At 35.0% G+C, this 14778-nt stretch overlaps 1 protein-coding gene across 2 annotated transcripts in view; it reads right to left on the bottom strand.

Moving 5' to 3' along the window:
* Nucleotides 1-14778, bottom strand: part of SHOC2 (SHOC2 leucine rich repeat scaffold protein) — an 83863-nt gene that overhangs the window by 68237 nt on the left and 848 nt on the right. The gene's annotated exons all lie outside the window — the stretch shown is intronic.

Here is a 14778-nt window from a genome sequence, read left to right as displayed (position 1 = left end):
GATGATGCAATGTGGCTCAGTTCAGAAAAGAATCTGACTCATTCATCCTTAGTCCATGCACTGATTTTTAAAAACTACCACTGATTATTCTTTAGTAGTAATATTGTTAAGAGTATGTGCATCTTCTAAAACTATTTTTCTCTTGTCTAGAAGAAAAAGAATAATTCAGATAAGTGAGGGCATGTCCAGGCACTTACTTGGGGTGTTTTATCTATACTAAATTTGACCTGCGTTAAATCTAACTCTACATTCAACTCTCATGTTAAATGAAGGTATCTTCTAGCTATTTCTACCTCAAATGGAATGTAATTAAAGGTAATATATTGAAAAAGTGAAGTGAAAAAGACCAAAAGATCTGGAGCTGTGGATTTGTATTCCAAATCCCTTGATAAACTACAATACAACCTTAGGCAAATGCTGCATTTGAAGCCTCAGTTTTTTTAATCTTAGTTTAGGAGCTACATGATCTCTAGGAACCTTAAAGCTCCAAAACTCCCATTGTAAGTCTTAACAGAAAGTTCAATTTTGGGTATACAAAAGTTACTCTCTGAGCCCTGGCTGGTGTGGGTGGACTGAGCGCCAGCCTATGAACCAAAGCATCGCTGGTTCAATTCCCAGCCAGGGTAAGTATCTAGGTTGCAGGCCAGGTCCCCAGGGTGGGGGGCACACAAGAGGCAACCACACACTGATGTTTCTTTTCCTCTCTTTCTCTCTCCCTTTCCCTCTCTCTAAAAATAAATAAAATCTTTTAAAAAATTACTTTCTGAGTTTATCTACATTCCATTTATCCATGGCTACAAGTAATCATAACTGGCATGCAAACACATGTTTTTTGGAATACTTAATAACAATGCTAATCTGAAAATGTTCAGTAATACATTCTCAAACTTCCCAAAATCTATTTCTACATTTTGTTCCATGTTCAAATAGGTTTAGGATAAGATGTATTTCAAACAATTATATTCTATTTTTACAGCAGAAATTATCAATGCTTTTAATATAATAATCAATTTTGTGAAGAATACAATATACAAGGCTTTCCAATTTATTAGGTTATATACTAGTTATCAGTATTCTTCATATGAAAAACATCAATACCTTTTTATTTATTAATGAGCACATTAATGTATGTCATAAATATTCCATCTGTTGATGGCTTTTCTTTTAACTTAATCATGGCATTCATAAATACACATAAAATACTAAAAGTCTAGGAAAACATCCATCAAATGATTGCAATGTATTAGGATGTTTTTCAATTCTCTTTATCTCTGTATTATTTTTAAAATGTATATAATAAGCACTCCCTTTCATAATCAAGGATTTTTAAAAAGCTATTTTCATTATGAAACAGAAAAAAACCTAAAAGTGCTGGTTTGGTTATGTTTACTTTTAAAATGAGAAATGATCAAAGTAATTAAAAATTTATAAAGAAAAGCTGAATATATGATACAAGAGGAGGTCAACATAATATCAAAACCCACTTAAATTAGTCCATGATAGCCAACGAAGAAATATACCCAGCACTTCATATGTGAATTACAATGTACATTGTTTTTACAAAAGATAATTCAAAAGTGCATGGACTGATCTCACTGAAGTTATAAATCAAGTTTTTGGATGTTGACAGTTCAGAAAAACCAGTTTTTTCCTACAATTATAAATATTTAAATTTTTATCAAGTATAAAAACTGTATTTTCATTCATTCAACAGTTTACTTAATAAATACTAAGTGTCATGCACTGTTCAAGGTGCTTGGTATGCAATAAGACGACACCGGTCCTGCCTGTAAGCTTATAAACAAGTGGAAAAGGCAAAGAAGAGTGTGGTAAGAACTGCTGCAGCACCAAGAGAAGGCACTTAAACCACTCTCACAGATTGGGAGAATCTGAAAGGGCTTCTTTAAAAAAAATAAATAATAACAGCTAAAGAGCCCTGACCAGTGTGGCTCAGTTGGTTAGGCATTTTCCGGTTTAATTCCCAGTTAGGGCACATGGGGTGGTTTCTGTTCACATGGGGGCAAATGGGAGAAGCAGCCCATTGCTGTTTCTTTCCCTCTCTTTCTCCTACCCTTCCCTCATCTCTAAAAATAAATGAAATAAAAGATAACAGCTAAGGAGAAATCAACTAAAAAGGTGGGGAGGGTCAAGAATCCTGCAGTCATCACGTCTCCTATCTCTTCTTCAACTCTGACATCCTAACTAACAGTCACCAAATCCTATCCAGTCTTCTCCCCAAATTTCTCCCAACCCTTCAAACTTCTCTTCATTCTCATTGCCACTAACCTGCTTCAGGGTACACCAAATTCCCTCTAATAGCTTTGTAACTGGTCTTATTACCACATCCACTCCCCCATCCTGTTCCTAACCTAATCACTACACCATAATTAGAGTGATCATTCAAATACTCACATCTAATCGGGTTACTGTCCAATTTGAAACACCTGGGGGAAGAGTGGGTGGCCCCCCACAAACATAGCTCTCAGTATAAAACCCAAATTCTTAGCAGTAATTACCAAGCCTTTCAAGATCTGGCCCCGGCTTGCTTCTCCAACCCCAACTCTGATATTTCTCACTTGGCATTCCAACCACAGAGCTTCTTTCAAATCCCACAGCAGGTCCTGCTATGTCCCTAGGGCTTCATGCAAATTTTTCTGCCAGAAACACAGATTTACAATTCTTCACTAGGTAAATTTTTTATTCTTCAGATCTCAGCTCAGAGGTCAGGAAGCCCTTCTTAATTACTCAAAAGCCTTTCTGAATGCCGCCCTTTTCCATGCTACCACTTAAAACTCCCCTTTATCAGAAAATGTATCACACGGAATTGTACTTGCCAGGTTAGTTATCTGACTCCCTCATTTAAAGTAATGGGAAAATAGGGATCCTTCTTTTCTATGGTTGTACCCTTAGAAATAATGCCTCACGCATTTAGCTGTTATATTTATTTAAAGAATTACAAATATTTGTTAACTTGGCTTTATCTGCCCTACTAGACAGCAGGATCCTTACTTAAAGAGGCAATTTTTACTCTATAAAGTGCTGGACAACTTAAACAATATTATGAACTTTTTAAGCACACAGTAACTGCTCAATAAACACTGAATAAAGGTAGTCAAACAATAAACAGATTAAAACTTTGTCTCATGTATAGTTTCCACTTAAAATTATAAATCGCTCAAATTTTTAAAGTTTAAAAAAATTTTTTTAAGATTTTATTTACTTATTTTTAGAGAGAGGGGAAGGGAGAAAGACTGGGAGAGAAACATCAATATGTGGCTGCTTCTTGTGCACCCCCCACCAGGGACCTAGCCTGCAAACCAGGCTTGTGCCCTGACTGGGAATCAACAGGCAACCCTTTGGTTTGCAGGCCCGCACTCAATCCACTGAGCCACACCAGTCAGGGCTACATCACTCAATTTTTAAATAAATGCTTAAAAATGGCAAGATTTCATGTCTGTTTTCCCATATTTATAAAGATCTAAAATACTCCTTAATCTATTAATTAGCTTAAAGGACAAAAATAAAATGTCACCCTTCCAAATCAAATAAAACTATATATTGGGTTAACCAAAAAGTTTTTTTTCCAGTAAGATGACTCTAGTAGTGCTTACCCGTCTAACTTCATTTGAAACAATTTTGTTTGATTGTATTGTGACAGCTGTCATATAAGTGTGCATTTTAAAAACATCAAAATCAGCAAATTTTTGTGTACCCATTTTAGTATTGAAGATAGAAAATAGGCAATATTTTTGGCACACATATTATGCTTTATTATTTCAAGAAAAGTAAAAAAGCAACCAACACACAAAAAAATTTGTGCAGTGTATGGAGAAGGAGCTTTAACTGATCGAACATGTCAAAAGCGGTTTGCTAAGTTTCATGCTGAAGATTCTTGCTGGACTGTGATCCACGGTAGGGTAGACCAGCTGAAGTTAACAGTGATCAATTTAAGACACTGATTGAGAACAATCATTGTTATACCACCCGGGAGATAGCTAACATACTCAAAATATCCAAGTCAATAAAGTTATTGGTAAAAATGAAAAATGTATCTTTTATTTTATAGGAAAAAAATACAGACTTTGGCCAAGCCAATATTTTCATATTCAGGAGTTAAATAGGAATCCTCAAAATTGGAAGACCTAAGACCAAAAAAGCACCACCCCAAATTAACATGCAGAAGGTAACATTATTGCTCAGAGAGGAAAAAAACTCACATCCTTAAGCAGCATGGATGAACCTGAGGTTAAGAGCGTTTTCATGGAGGATCAAGAAATAGTTGTCTGAGAAGAAAAATAAACAACCCTCGCTTTATTAGAATTACGTCAAAAGTGTACAACTCATAGCACCTTCAAACTCATTCAATTTTTTGTCCCCTTTGGTCAGGAGACAAAATGAAATAGTTTGAACTGACAGAGACAGAGACAGGTTACTGTGTTTTGCCATGCATAATGCACACTTTTGCACAAATTCTTGAGGGAAATATAAGGATGCACATTGTACATGAGTATAATGATTACATACCATGGGTATAATAATTCCATGTGTGATGCACACAAAAACGTAGGTGTGCATTATACACAACAAAGTACAATAATTTTTTATACAATAGCAAATACATGAGTTTTTCAGGAAATCTGTGTTCCTTCTTATGAGAAAGCTAAGACTTATTATGTAATTTTGATTTTGGGCAAACAAAAGTTTTGAGCAAAGAACTGAAAATTCTTGTTTACCCAACGCACAATATAAACCATAATTGGGATCACAGCTCTCTTGTACAACAGTTCAATTCATCTTCTACATAAATTGCAAGATTCTCCAACCAAGTATCAAAATAAAAGGCAGGGGAGGTATGGGGGATTTAAATGTCTCAATATGAATTAAGGTATACTAGTAAACATCAAACATCCTTGACCAAACAATACCTGAAAAATTCACGCCAAACACTCCCCCAAAAAAGATTTACCTCTGAATACTGATTAAACTGCCTTTCTTGCAAAGTTAGTCAAAATATGTCATGCACAACCTAAGTATTCCCAAAATATAATTTACTCTTCATTTACCTGGGGCAAATTGGCAATAAGCCAATAAGTTGGTTATTTAGTTATCAGTGTAAAGCAAAAAGATAAAATGTAGATGCTATCTTAGGTTATTCACACTAAGATGACTAGAGTGTTCAGCAGAGGATTTTCAACTTAAAAAAATGATTTCCAGTACTTTTAAGCTAAAAATTCATTACATTTAACTGCTTCATTTTTGTTTGTATAAACCTACACATTCCTTCACTAGGTTTTGTCTGGTTATAAATCCTTTATATTACTCACTCTATAAACTACTTATCAGAAACTGTCGGAAATATATAAACAAAAATAAAGGTACTGTATGTAACAAGATGAGAAGACTGTGGTCTCAAGGTAGGTATTTTACATTTAAGAATCAGTATTTAGAAAGTTGCCATTACTATAAAATAGCCTTTTGCACATTTTGAAACTATTTAGATAAAGACAACATGATCTACTTAACCTGACAGTTGTTAAAATAAGATTTACACAATACATTTGGGACTTTAAAAATACATCTCTTTATTAATTTTCTAAGATATCCCAAAGAAAAATCTTTCTAAGATTAACAGAAATACACTGAGCAGCCAGGCCCAATTTAAATTAAAGGAATTTCTCCCATCAGAAGCTACTCAAAATAAAAGCAGCCCTTTGCTTATATTTTTTAATATATGCAAAAGGACATTTCATTATTTTTGTAATTTAACACAATAAACCCAACCAGTTTCCAATTGGTATGTACTATCTTATGACTGTAATCCCAAAATATGATTCCCACATAGTTTACAAAAGCACTGATGTAAAAAAAAGTACTACATCACAAAAATTTAAATCATGTAGTAATTTTCTGGTAGCAAGTGATACATTACTTAAACCATGCCAGAAAGGAAAAAATTATTTGGCAATACTTAATTTTAATTACTCTTAGAAGCAACTCAAGTATTATCAAATTGTTACATATAAAAACTAGATAATGGTACAGTCAGGAAAGAGATGGGCTAATTAACAAGTTTTTATTTTTAGCACATGATTCTAGCATTTGTGGATTATCAATTTTCAAAGAACTTGAGTATAATAAAATATAGCAAAACTTCAATTATATTAAATTTAATTTCAACTTTCTTTAATGAAGCAAAAATCTTTAAGATCTTGCCACAGGACCCTTATTATTATTATATCAATTATTACCATATACACACACAAACACACACACACAAAAATGTCAGGTGCAACTGAGTTTTGCAATTGAGCAAAGCCCCTAAGTTTTTTTATATTTTTGTATGTAAATAATTAGTCATGTATTAAGGCATTACTCTCAGAGCTAAATCTGCAAGAATTATATAGCTGACTTTTAAAGCAAATTTATTAAGTCCTTCCTTTTTCACATCATAAAAGCCCTTAAACTGAAACATTTAACTCTAATATCCATTTGCAGATATTACAATTAGTGCAGATTATCAGGCCCTTTTTTACTTAACAAAATAAGCTGGCAAAAGTATGCTTTATCATATGCTTTCACAAACACACCTTTCTGAACAATATATATAAACTAGCAAATTTCATTCTTATAGCTGGTCTCTAACAGTTTTAGTAGCTCAGTCTCATAGACTGGCATAATATTGCACAACATTCTGGGGGAGATGTTTAAAATTATTTCTACTGACATTTTTAAGTCATGTATACACTCTTCATGGATGTTTATGTTGGAGTTATTTTTAAAATTTTAATAACATTAAAATTTTTTATTTCAAAGACAGTTATTCCATTTTTAAAGTCATTTTCCTCAAACCCCAAAACTATTCTTGCTCTTCATGCCTTATTTATAACCTGAAACACTACCACCTGACTTATGGCACTCACTGGCAATCATTACATTTGATCATCTTTAGATCCTTAGAGCCCACCACAAAGCCTGATACAGTCTCACATATTTTGGGGCTTCAATAAACTTTGTTCTTGTTTCAAATACTCATGTTTAGTGTGTACTACTATAAGCTATTATGTAACAGCAGGTGGCGGGGGTGGGGATGGTGGTGGCGGGGATTAAAAAATACTGCAGCACTACAAGCAGTTTAGCATGCTTTCCCACAGTTGCTCAGTGGGTGTTCTGAAACTAGGCCATATTTCTAGTATTAAGAATTTCAAATCCCTACTTCCAAAGTACAGAAATAAATGTGTTCAAGATTAAATCATAAAACCTTACTATTTTAAACTGCCTAAGTATATAAGCATCTCATTTCTGAGTTCAAAACTGTAATTAACACATAGTAATATAAACCAGTATTTGTTTTAGCAACAAAATAAGAAATAATTATGCAGCTCTTCTACTATTCTTATATTGTCAAAGAATGCAACAGATTACAATATTAAGATAAAATGAAATTTATCTGACCCAGAACTACAGCAACATCTTATTCCAGAAGATATATAAAACAAAACTGAATTGAATATAATCTATTTCAGGTCACACAATCTGTTAGACTGCAAATACTTCTAGCAAAAACTAATTATGACCTCCAATCTAATTTTTCTAGTCCAGGTTACCAGAAAGTGCCAAAAGATTAAGCTTATTCTCTTGAACAGAAGTTGCAGAAATGTGTCATTTTGTCATATCATTGCAACAGGTATGTTTTCATTCAAAACTGATGAAGAAAGACATGTTACTCAATTTTACATATTTCACAGCTAAGTAAACAAAGAACACATTAGGTATAAAACCTACTTCTGCAAATTATAACGCTGTAATATTACACTGCACTGATTCTATACTGTGAAATAATTATTTGCTTCTACCTAATTTTACTCAAATACTTATGGTGTCTACTAAATTTCATCTCACTGAGCACATCTTTCCAATAATAAAAGTGTAATGCATTAAAATTTCTTAATTGTATCATTTTAGATAGAAACCTTTCAGAATCACAGTCCTGTGTCATCTTTAACAAAATACACTAACAGCAAATAACCTTTTCTTCATAATCTTACATCATTATTGCTATACTGTTCTGCATATAAAATAAATGGTGTTTTAAAAGATTCTAAATGTTTATCAAAACAGTAAGTTGCCTTAAACTGATTTGTTTTAGAGTCTTGTATCTGCTTTTTAACTGCTTTCTTCTACTCTTATTTTCAACTCTTGTATAGCCTCTAGGAGTATCACAGGCCTTTTTACATTTGTTTTCCAAGCTTTTTAAAATTATACATTATGACAGTAAAAAAAAGTCCTGAATTATGTCCTGAGGGGTTCTAAGAACAGGAAATGTGTTTAAGAGCGATGACATCTCTTGTCCTTTTCAGTGGCCTGTTTTGGGGGAATCAAGACTGTTAGTTTAAACTAATTTTCCATTAGGAGCCTACAAGGTCTAGTATACTGGAGAAATACTCAATGCTCATGAAGTGTACAGTCTAGCAGAAAGAAAGACGGTAAACACATCATTACAAAAATGATGAGTGGAATAAAAAAGAAAGTACAGGTGCTAAGGGACCTTTAACAGAAGAATCTACCTAGAGATCAAAGAAGGCCTCCCCAGGGAAGGAACATTGAAGGCTGAATGGCAATTAGGTTAGCCAGGTGAATACTGCATTGGGTTCTACCCAAGAAGTTGATACCAGAAAGTTTTAGTTTCCTAATAAATAACTTTAAAATAATGAGGTATTAGAACATTTATAAAGTAACTGCTGAAATGCAAAATTTTTTTTAATTTTCAAATTTCTATAATGAAAATAACTAAAAGTATCAAAAACCAAATGAAAAGCAGTATGAGTGTTTTAAAACGGGAAACTGGGGTACTAATTGTACTTTGAGGGGAATGAAGTTTGAGATAGTAAAGAAGGCTTCATTGTGCCCTTGAAAAAGTATCAAATCATTCTATATGAAAAATTACTTAATATACAAGTTCAGAAGATTTCTAAATTATATTTAAGACCATAAAATGACTTCTACCAGGATGTAACTACTGATCAGTCTGACCTACCTACTGGAAAAGGTGGTGCTTCTAAGTAAATCTGCAAAGTGCTCGTTTTTAACTCTCAGAACAGCAAATATTAAATGTTTGTATAATAAAAACCTACAATGGGTTTTTAAATAATTCATAAATGTTACTCAACACAAGGCATAAATGCTGAGAAAAAGATTTAATTTCAATTTTTGAAACATATTGTCATTATCCACATTCTAAGTCTGAAAATTATTTCAGATCATTCTGATATGTTCTCCTTGTATTCAATTAAATTATTAATAAAATAAAAATTTTATTAAGTTTTAAGCAATAATTTGGAGACATTCCCTAACATTAATGCAGGTCTACAGTTCAAGGCCCAAATTAAATTAGGCACACAGAAAATAACATTCTCTAAAAATACGAATTTTCATGAAAGCCAACTGTATCACCTAGAATATTAAGTCACACATGGAAGCCAAATTGCTGTTCACCTGCAATTCCCCAAATGGACTGTAACGTCTCTAACTTCTGTGCTTTGTCTAACCTTTACCTATCCTACTTACTCCTCAAGTGTTAGTTCAGGCCCTATCTACCAGTAAGCAATGCTGCTTGCTTATACATGTAGTCTAAGTCTTAACTCGGCTGAATTCTTCAGTGTGTAGTGCTATCAAAGCACTTGTCACAATAAAACAATTAACTACTGATGTGTCCAGCTCATACAACAAACTGAACTTGCTGAAAGCAGGAAACAGCATATTTACATCTGCATCCCCAGACTGTAGGAAATACATGGCACTCAGTATGTCTATGACATTACTGAATACGAAACTGTAGTTAATAAGAAATATTTACAAAACAAAATTGAAAAGTTAGCATAAAGACTATATGCAAAACTGCAAAAGTCTTGTCCTGGCTGGTGTGGCTCAGTGAAATGAGTGATGGCCCAAGAACCCAGAGGTTCAATTTCCGGCCAGGTCCCAGTCAGGGGCAAGTAAGAGGCAACAGATCCATGTATCTCTTGGGCATTGATGTTACTCTCCTCCTTTCTCCCTCCCTTCCTCTTTCTCTAAAATTAAATATAATCTTTAAAACCTGTGAAAGTCTTAAAAGCAGGAAGGAATACTGTATAACATGAAACTGAGAAAGCCCAAATTTAACTAATGAAATTCACTCCAAATTCTAAATATTCTCAGTGTCAAACAAGTCATTTCTACTTTACCTATAAGACATTAGAAAAGCTAAGAGGAAAAACATATATCTTTGTCAAACTGTAAAATTACTAAATTAAAATTGTAGGGTTTATTTTCTATTTTTAAAGATTTTATTCATTTATCTTTAGAGGGGAAGGGAAGAAGAGAAGGAGAGAAATATCAATGTATGGTTGCCTCTCCTGTGTCCCCCACTGGGAACTGGCCTGCAACCCAGGCATGTGCCTTGACTGTGAATTGAACCACCATCCCTTAGTTCGCAGGCCACACTCAATCCACTGAGCTACACCAGCCAGGGCAAAATTGTAGGGTTTATAAATAGTATTTGAGGACAAATAAAGTGCTTAAATTTTTAGTGTTCATGGTGCTATAAACTTTAGAAGATAGACATGCCAAATACTTCATAAAAACCCTTCAGGTTCATTTCACATAGGGACCAATTATACCCTTTAAACGTCTCCTGTAATGTTTTAGCTTCAAGCAACACGTTCATTCTTTCTGAGAAAAGAACCTTTGCCTTTTATATAGCATGCAGTACTTTTTGCAACCAGTGCTGATCTTTAGAAAAGTTGCAATGAGACATATAGTGTAAAAGCTAATTAGTTCTTTTAATTCTTGATAATGGGAACTTCATATTTTCTCAAAAAGCACATATGTTACCAACATCTCAAAAGCTGAAGAGTCCTTTGTAATTAGAATATTATTTTCATGTGTGGGAACTCTGATTTGTGAAAAAGTTACAAACCAGGGGAAAATACCTAACAAAGACATAATAAATGTTTACTTTAAAATAATGCAACTACACATTTTAGAATGTAAGTCAGTTTCTCAGACTTCTGCATGTTCTTTTCAAACTACACTGATTGACAATTATATTTCAGAAAACTATAATATATTAAGTTCAAGCACACCATAAGTCACCTGGGAACTTACACATTTTTCAGGTTTTAAAAGTCAGTGTAGACAGAGAGGTAGGAAAATACAAAAACTTAACCATTCTATTAACAGAAAAAATATTTCCAGAAAGATTTATAGAGCATAACTTTGATGCAGCACAACAAGTAGACAAAACAAAATTCAGAAGATGGATAACAGAATAACAAATTGCATCTATATGTGTAAAATTTAGCCTTACATTATAATTTACCTAATGCATAATATAATACATAAATCATTAAGTCTACCAATAAAAGTAACAACCAATTTCATATTTGCACTACTCACTTTTCAAGTACCACATAAAAATACTTAATGTATCACTCTGTTGCTAAATCACAGCCAATTTCTATCTAATCATCTATAACAAAATATTTACCAATTCCCTACCAGTCTTATTAGAAGTTGTCAAAGTGTTTATTTTATATCTAAATTTACTCTCCTAATTGATATATTATAAACTAGTTCAGGAACACTCCCTACCAAGGCCAAGCTGCAAAACTTGGAACTCACTGAAGGACTTGTGGGTCAACTTGTTTGTCTGTTGTTTTTTTTTTTCTGGTTTTGGGGAAGGGGAGGTCTTGGTTTTTCCATCATTGTTATTATGTTATAAGCACTATTTCACATTTTTTCATACATGAATATACATGAATGATATAGTACACTGAATTCTAAAGATACAGTCTTTCATTTAATCTTCACTCTTCACATACAGGCTAGAGTATATTTTTTAGTAAAAAACAACAGATTGTTTTATATTTAATTTCTCATTAGAAAAATTCTAAAATTTATTTAAATGGTTTAAAGAACACAAGTCCTACAGAAATATTAAATTACAAGACAGATATTGATAATCCAGCATATCTTCAAAACAAATATGACAGCGATTAACTACCTGGATAATGAAGAATTCCAATTTTATTCACCCTTCCCCCACAATACACATGGGTAAGCCCAGGCAAAAACTTTACTGGCAACTATTCAGAAACCATCTTCGGGAGCATTCTACAGAGAATTCCAGTTTCTGTCTCTTGAATGTGGAACAAGCCTTGACCCAAAATACTGACAAAATAGAACTATTTAAAAAGTATAATTCCAGCAAGTCTAACAAAAGAATATCTAATTTTGCTGTTTCTTTTGAAAAGTGAAATATTTCAAATTTCTGACTGTAGTTCACAAGCTGTTATAAGACTTTTACTTGTTACAATTATCAAAAGAGCTGATAAACTTTTTGAATATGGTAGTTTACAAACTAAAAAAATTACCCAGCTGCAAGCTGTTAATGTAGCTCCTAATCACTCTTTAAACCATAACAAGTTATGAGAATTAAGGGAAATTTTTTAACAATTTGAAAATTATATTAACAATGACACTAGAGAACACATGTCAACCTGCCATAAATGTAGTTGTTTCTTCAAAAACTGAACAAACACCTTGGGAAAAAGCAGCAACCTTAGAGATAGGTGAGGTCCATACCTCAAAAATACCTCTAGCATTTGAAGAATATAGGTTTACGAGGAATTCCTGCCACCTGAGTCAAAATGGATTGACCTTGAAGGAATTGTGCTAAGTGAAATAAGTCTGGACACAGAAAGATAACTACAGTATGATCTCACTTAGCTGTGAAACCTTTAAAAAAAAAAAAAAAAAGATCAGACTTGTGGTTACCAGAAGTGGAGGATGGAGGGAGGGATGTAATGTACAACATGGTGAATATAGCCAACACGGTTGTACAATGAAGAGGAAAGTTAAGAGGATAAATCCTAAGAGTTCTCATCACAAGGAAAAAAGTTTGTGCTTTTTTTGTTTTGTTTTGTTTCTTCTTATTGTACCTATATGAGAAGATGGATGCTACCTAAACCTATTGTGGTCATCATTTCATAATAAGTAAAAATCACACCAGCATGCTATATGCCTTAAACCTACACAGTGATGTATGTCAATTATTTCTCAGTAACTCTGGAAAAAAGATTATAGTTTTACATGTTAGCTTTACATTACAGTTAAGCCATTAGAAAGTTACAAACTTTAAAGTATTTATTCATTTATTTGTCTGTGGTCTATTTTCCAAATGTGTATTCATAATTAAACAAAAGAATTACAGTGTACTTTATGTTAAAAGCCTTATCGTAAAAGTCTAAGTCCCGTATCTCGGGCATAGTCATTTATATACTTTATATTCCTCAAAATTCTTGTCACTGCCACATGGAAAAACCTCAACACAATAAATTCAAACTATAAATGCAAATGTACTGACTGTTACAAACTGTACACAATAGCTAAGTCCCTTCAAATACAAAGTAACAGTTATAAGGGCTATGGCATGGAAGGGTGAAGTCTGTAGATTAGTTCACTAATAAACTTAAGAATGTAAAATCAAGACAATTTTTCAGTGTTGATATTACATTCGGATGCGAAACACTTTGTTACACAAGTGTACCCTAGGATTCTGCAAAACATAACAAAAATAAGTTTTAGATACAATAATCCCTCTGAGTAGCTACTAGAAGCTGCTGACATTTACGAAATGTACAAAATTGTACAAGTGTAAGCTTATAGACTGCTGGTAGGTAGTTATGATGAAGGCAAATACTATACAGTCCACATCTGCAACCCACGTTTGCTTCAGCATCCCCAGGGACTTAGAAAACATTTCTTTGGGTACGTTGCAAAACATTGCTTCCTCTTTTATTCTCATCACCCCCGTTATGATACAAAGCAACAGATAGAAGAGAAAAATCAAATCAGCAACTGTAAGGGCTGTAATCTTAAAAACACACACACAAATCCATCTTTCCACTACCCGAATCAGTATTCATTCCACCTGTTTGTAAATCTACACTAACACAATAACACAAATCCGCTGCTGAAGGCGGGGCGGGGGGAGCAATTAATGGTTTGGTGTCATTATTCTTCTACCTAGGCACGGAGCGGGGGAGGAGGATGGTACAAAACAATGGGTACTGAGGGGCCGGGGGAAAATCGTTTTGTCCTGAAGCCTCTAGCGTTGAGCTGGAGAGGGGGACAGGGGGTAGAGCACTTTTTCTCTATCTCTAAAGACTGCCGCGAAAGAGGTTGCCATCAGGCATGTCCAACTGGGCAGTCCTGGATGCCTACAACTCGCTTCACCAGGCAACACACCCAAAACCTACTTCACCACTCTTCACCAAAGGGTGAGGAGACGAAGAGAGCGTGGAGGGCTTTGGGGAGGGGACAAGGAAAGACCCCACCCCGTCCCACTACCGCAGCGCCAGGGACCCCGCCAACCAGTTACACGCCCTCCTGGACGCCCACGGGTCTCCCAGCAGCCTGGACCCCGTGGCTCCGGGAGCCGAGCGGAACAGGACGGTCCGCCAGACGCCCCCGGCCCTCGCCTTCGCGCCGGCTCGCCCTCGCCCGGGCGCCGTCCCGGCCGCCCGCCGCCACCGAAGGCCTGGCCCCAGTCGCTGTCAGAGCCGGCCGGCTTGCTCTGGGCGCCCAGCCGCGGTCCCCGCACAGAGAGCCGGGTCCAAGGACCCAGGCCTCCCGGCGACAGCACCCAAGAAAGCCGCCGCGGCGGCGGCGCCTCCCAGGGCCCCAGCCCCTGGGGCCTCGCCCCGGCCCCGCCGGCTCGCGCCTGTCACAGCGCTCGGG

This window comes from Artibeus jamaicensis, unplaced genomic scaffold (genome assembly GCF_021234435.1).
Source record: "Artibeus jamaicensis isolate MK-2021 breed Jamaican fruit bat unplaced genomic scaffold, CSHL_Jam_final contig_490, whole genome shotgun sequence".
In the NCBI taxonomy this organism is placed as follows: Eukaryota; Metazoa; Chordata; class Mammalia; order Chiroptera; family Phyllostomidae; genus Artibeus; species Artibeus jamaicensis.
Note: the sequence above shows the minus strand (reverse complement) of the source record. Positions and strands in the feature narration are given on the sequence as shown.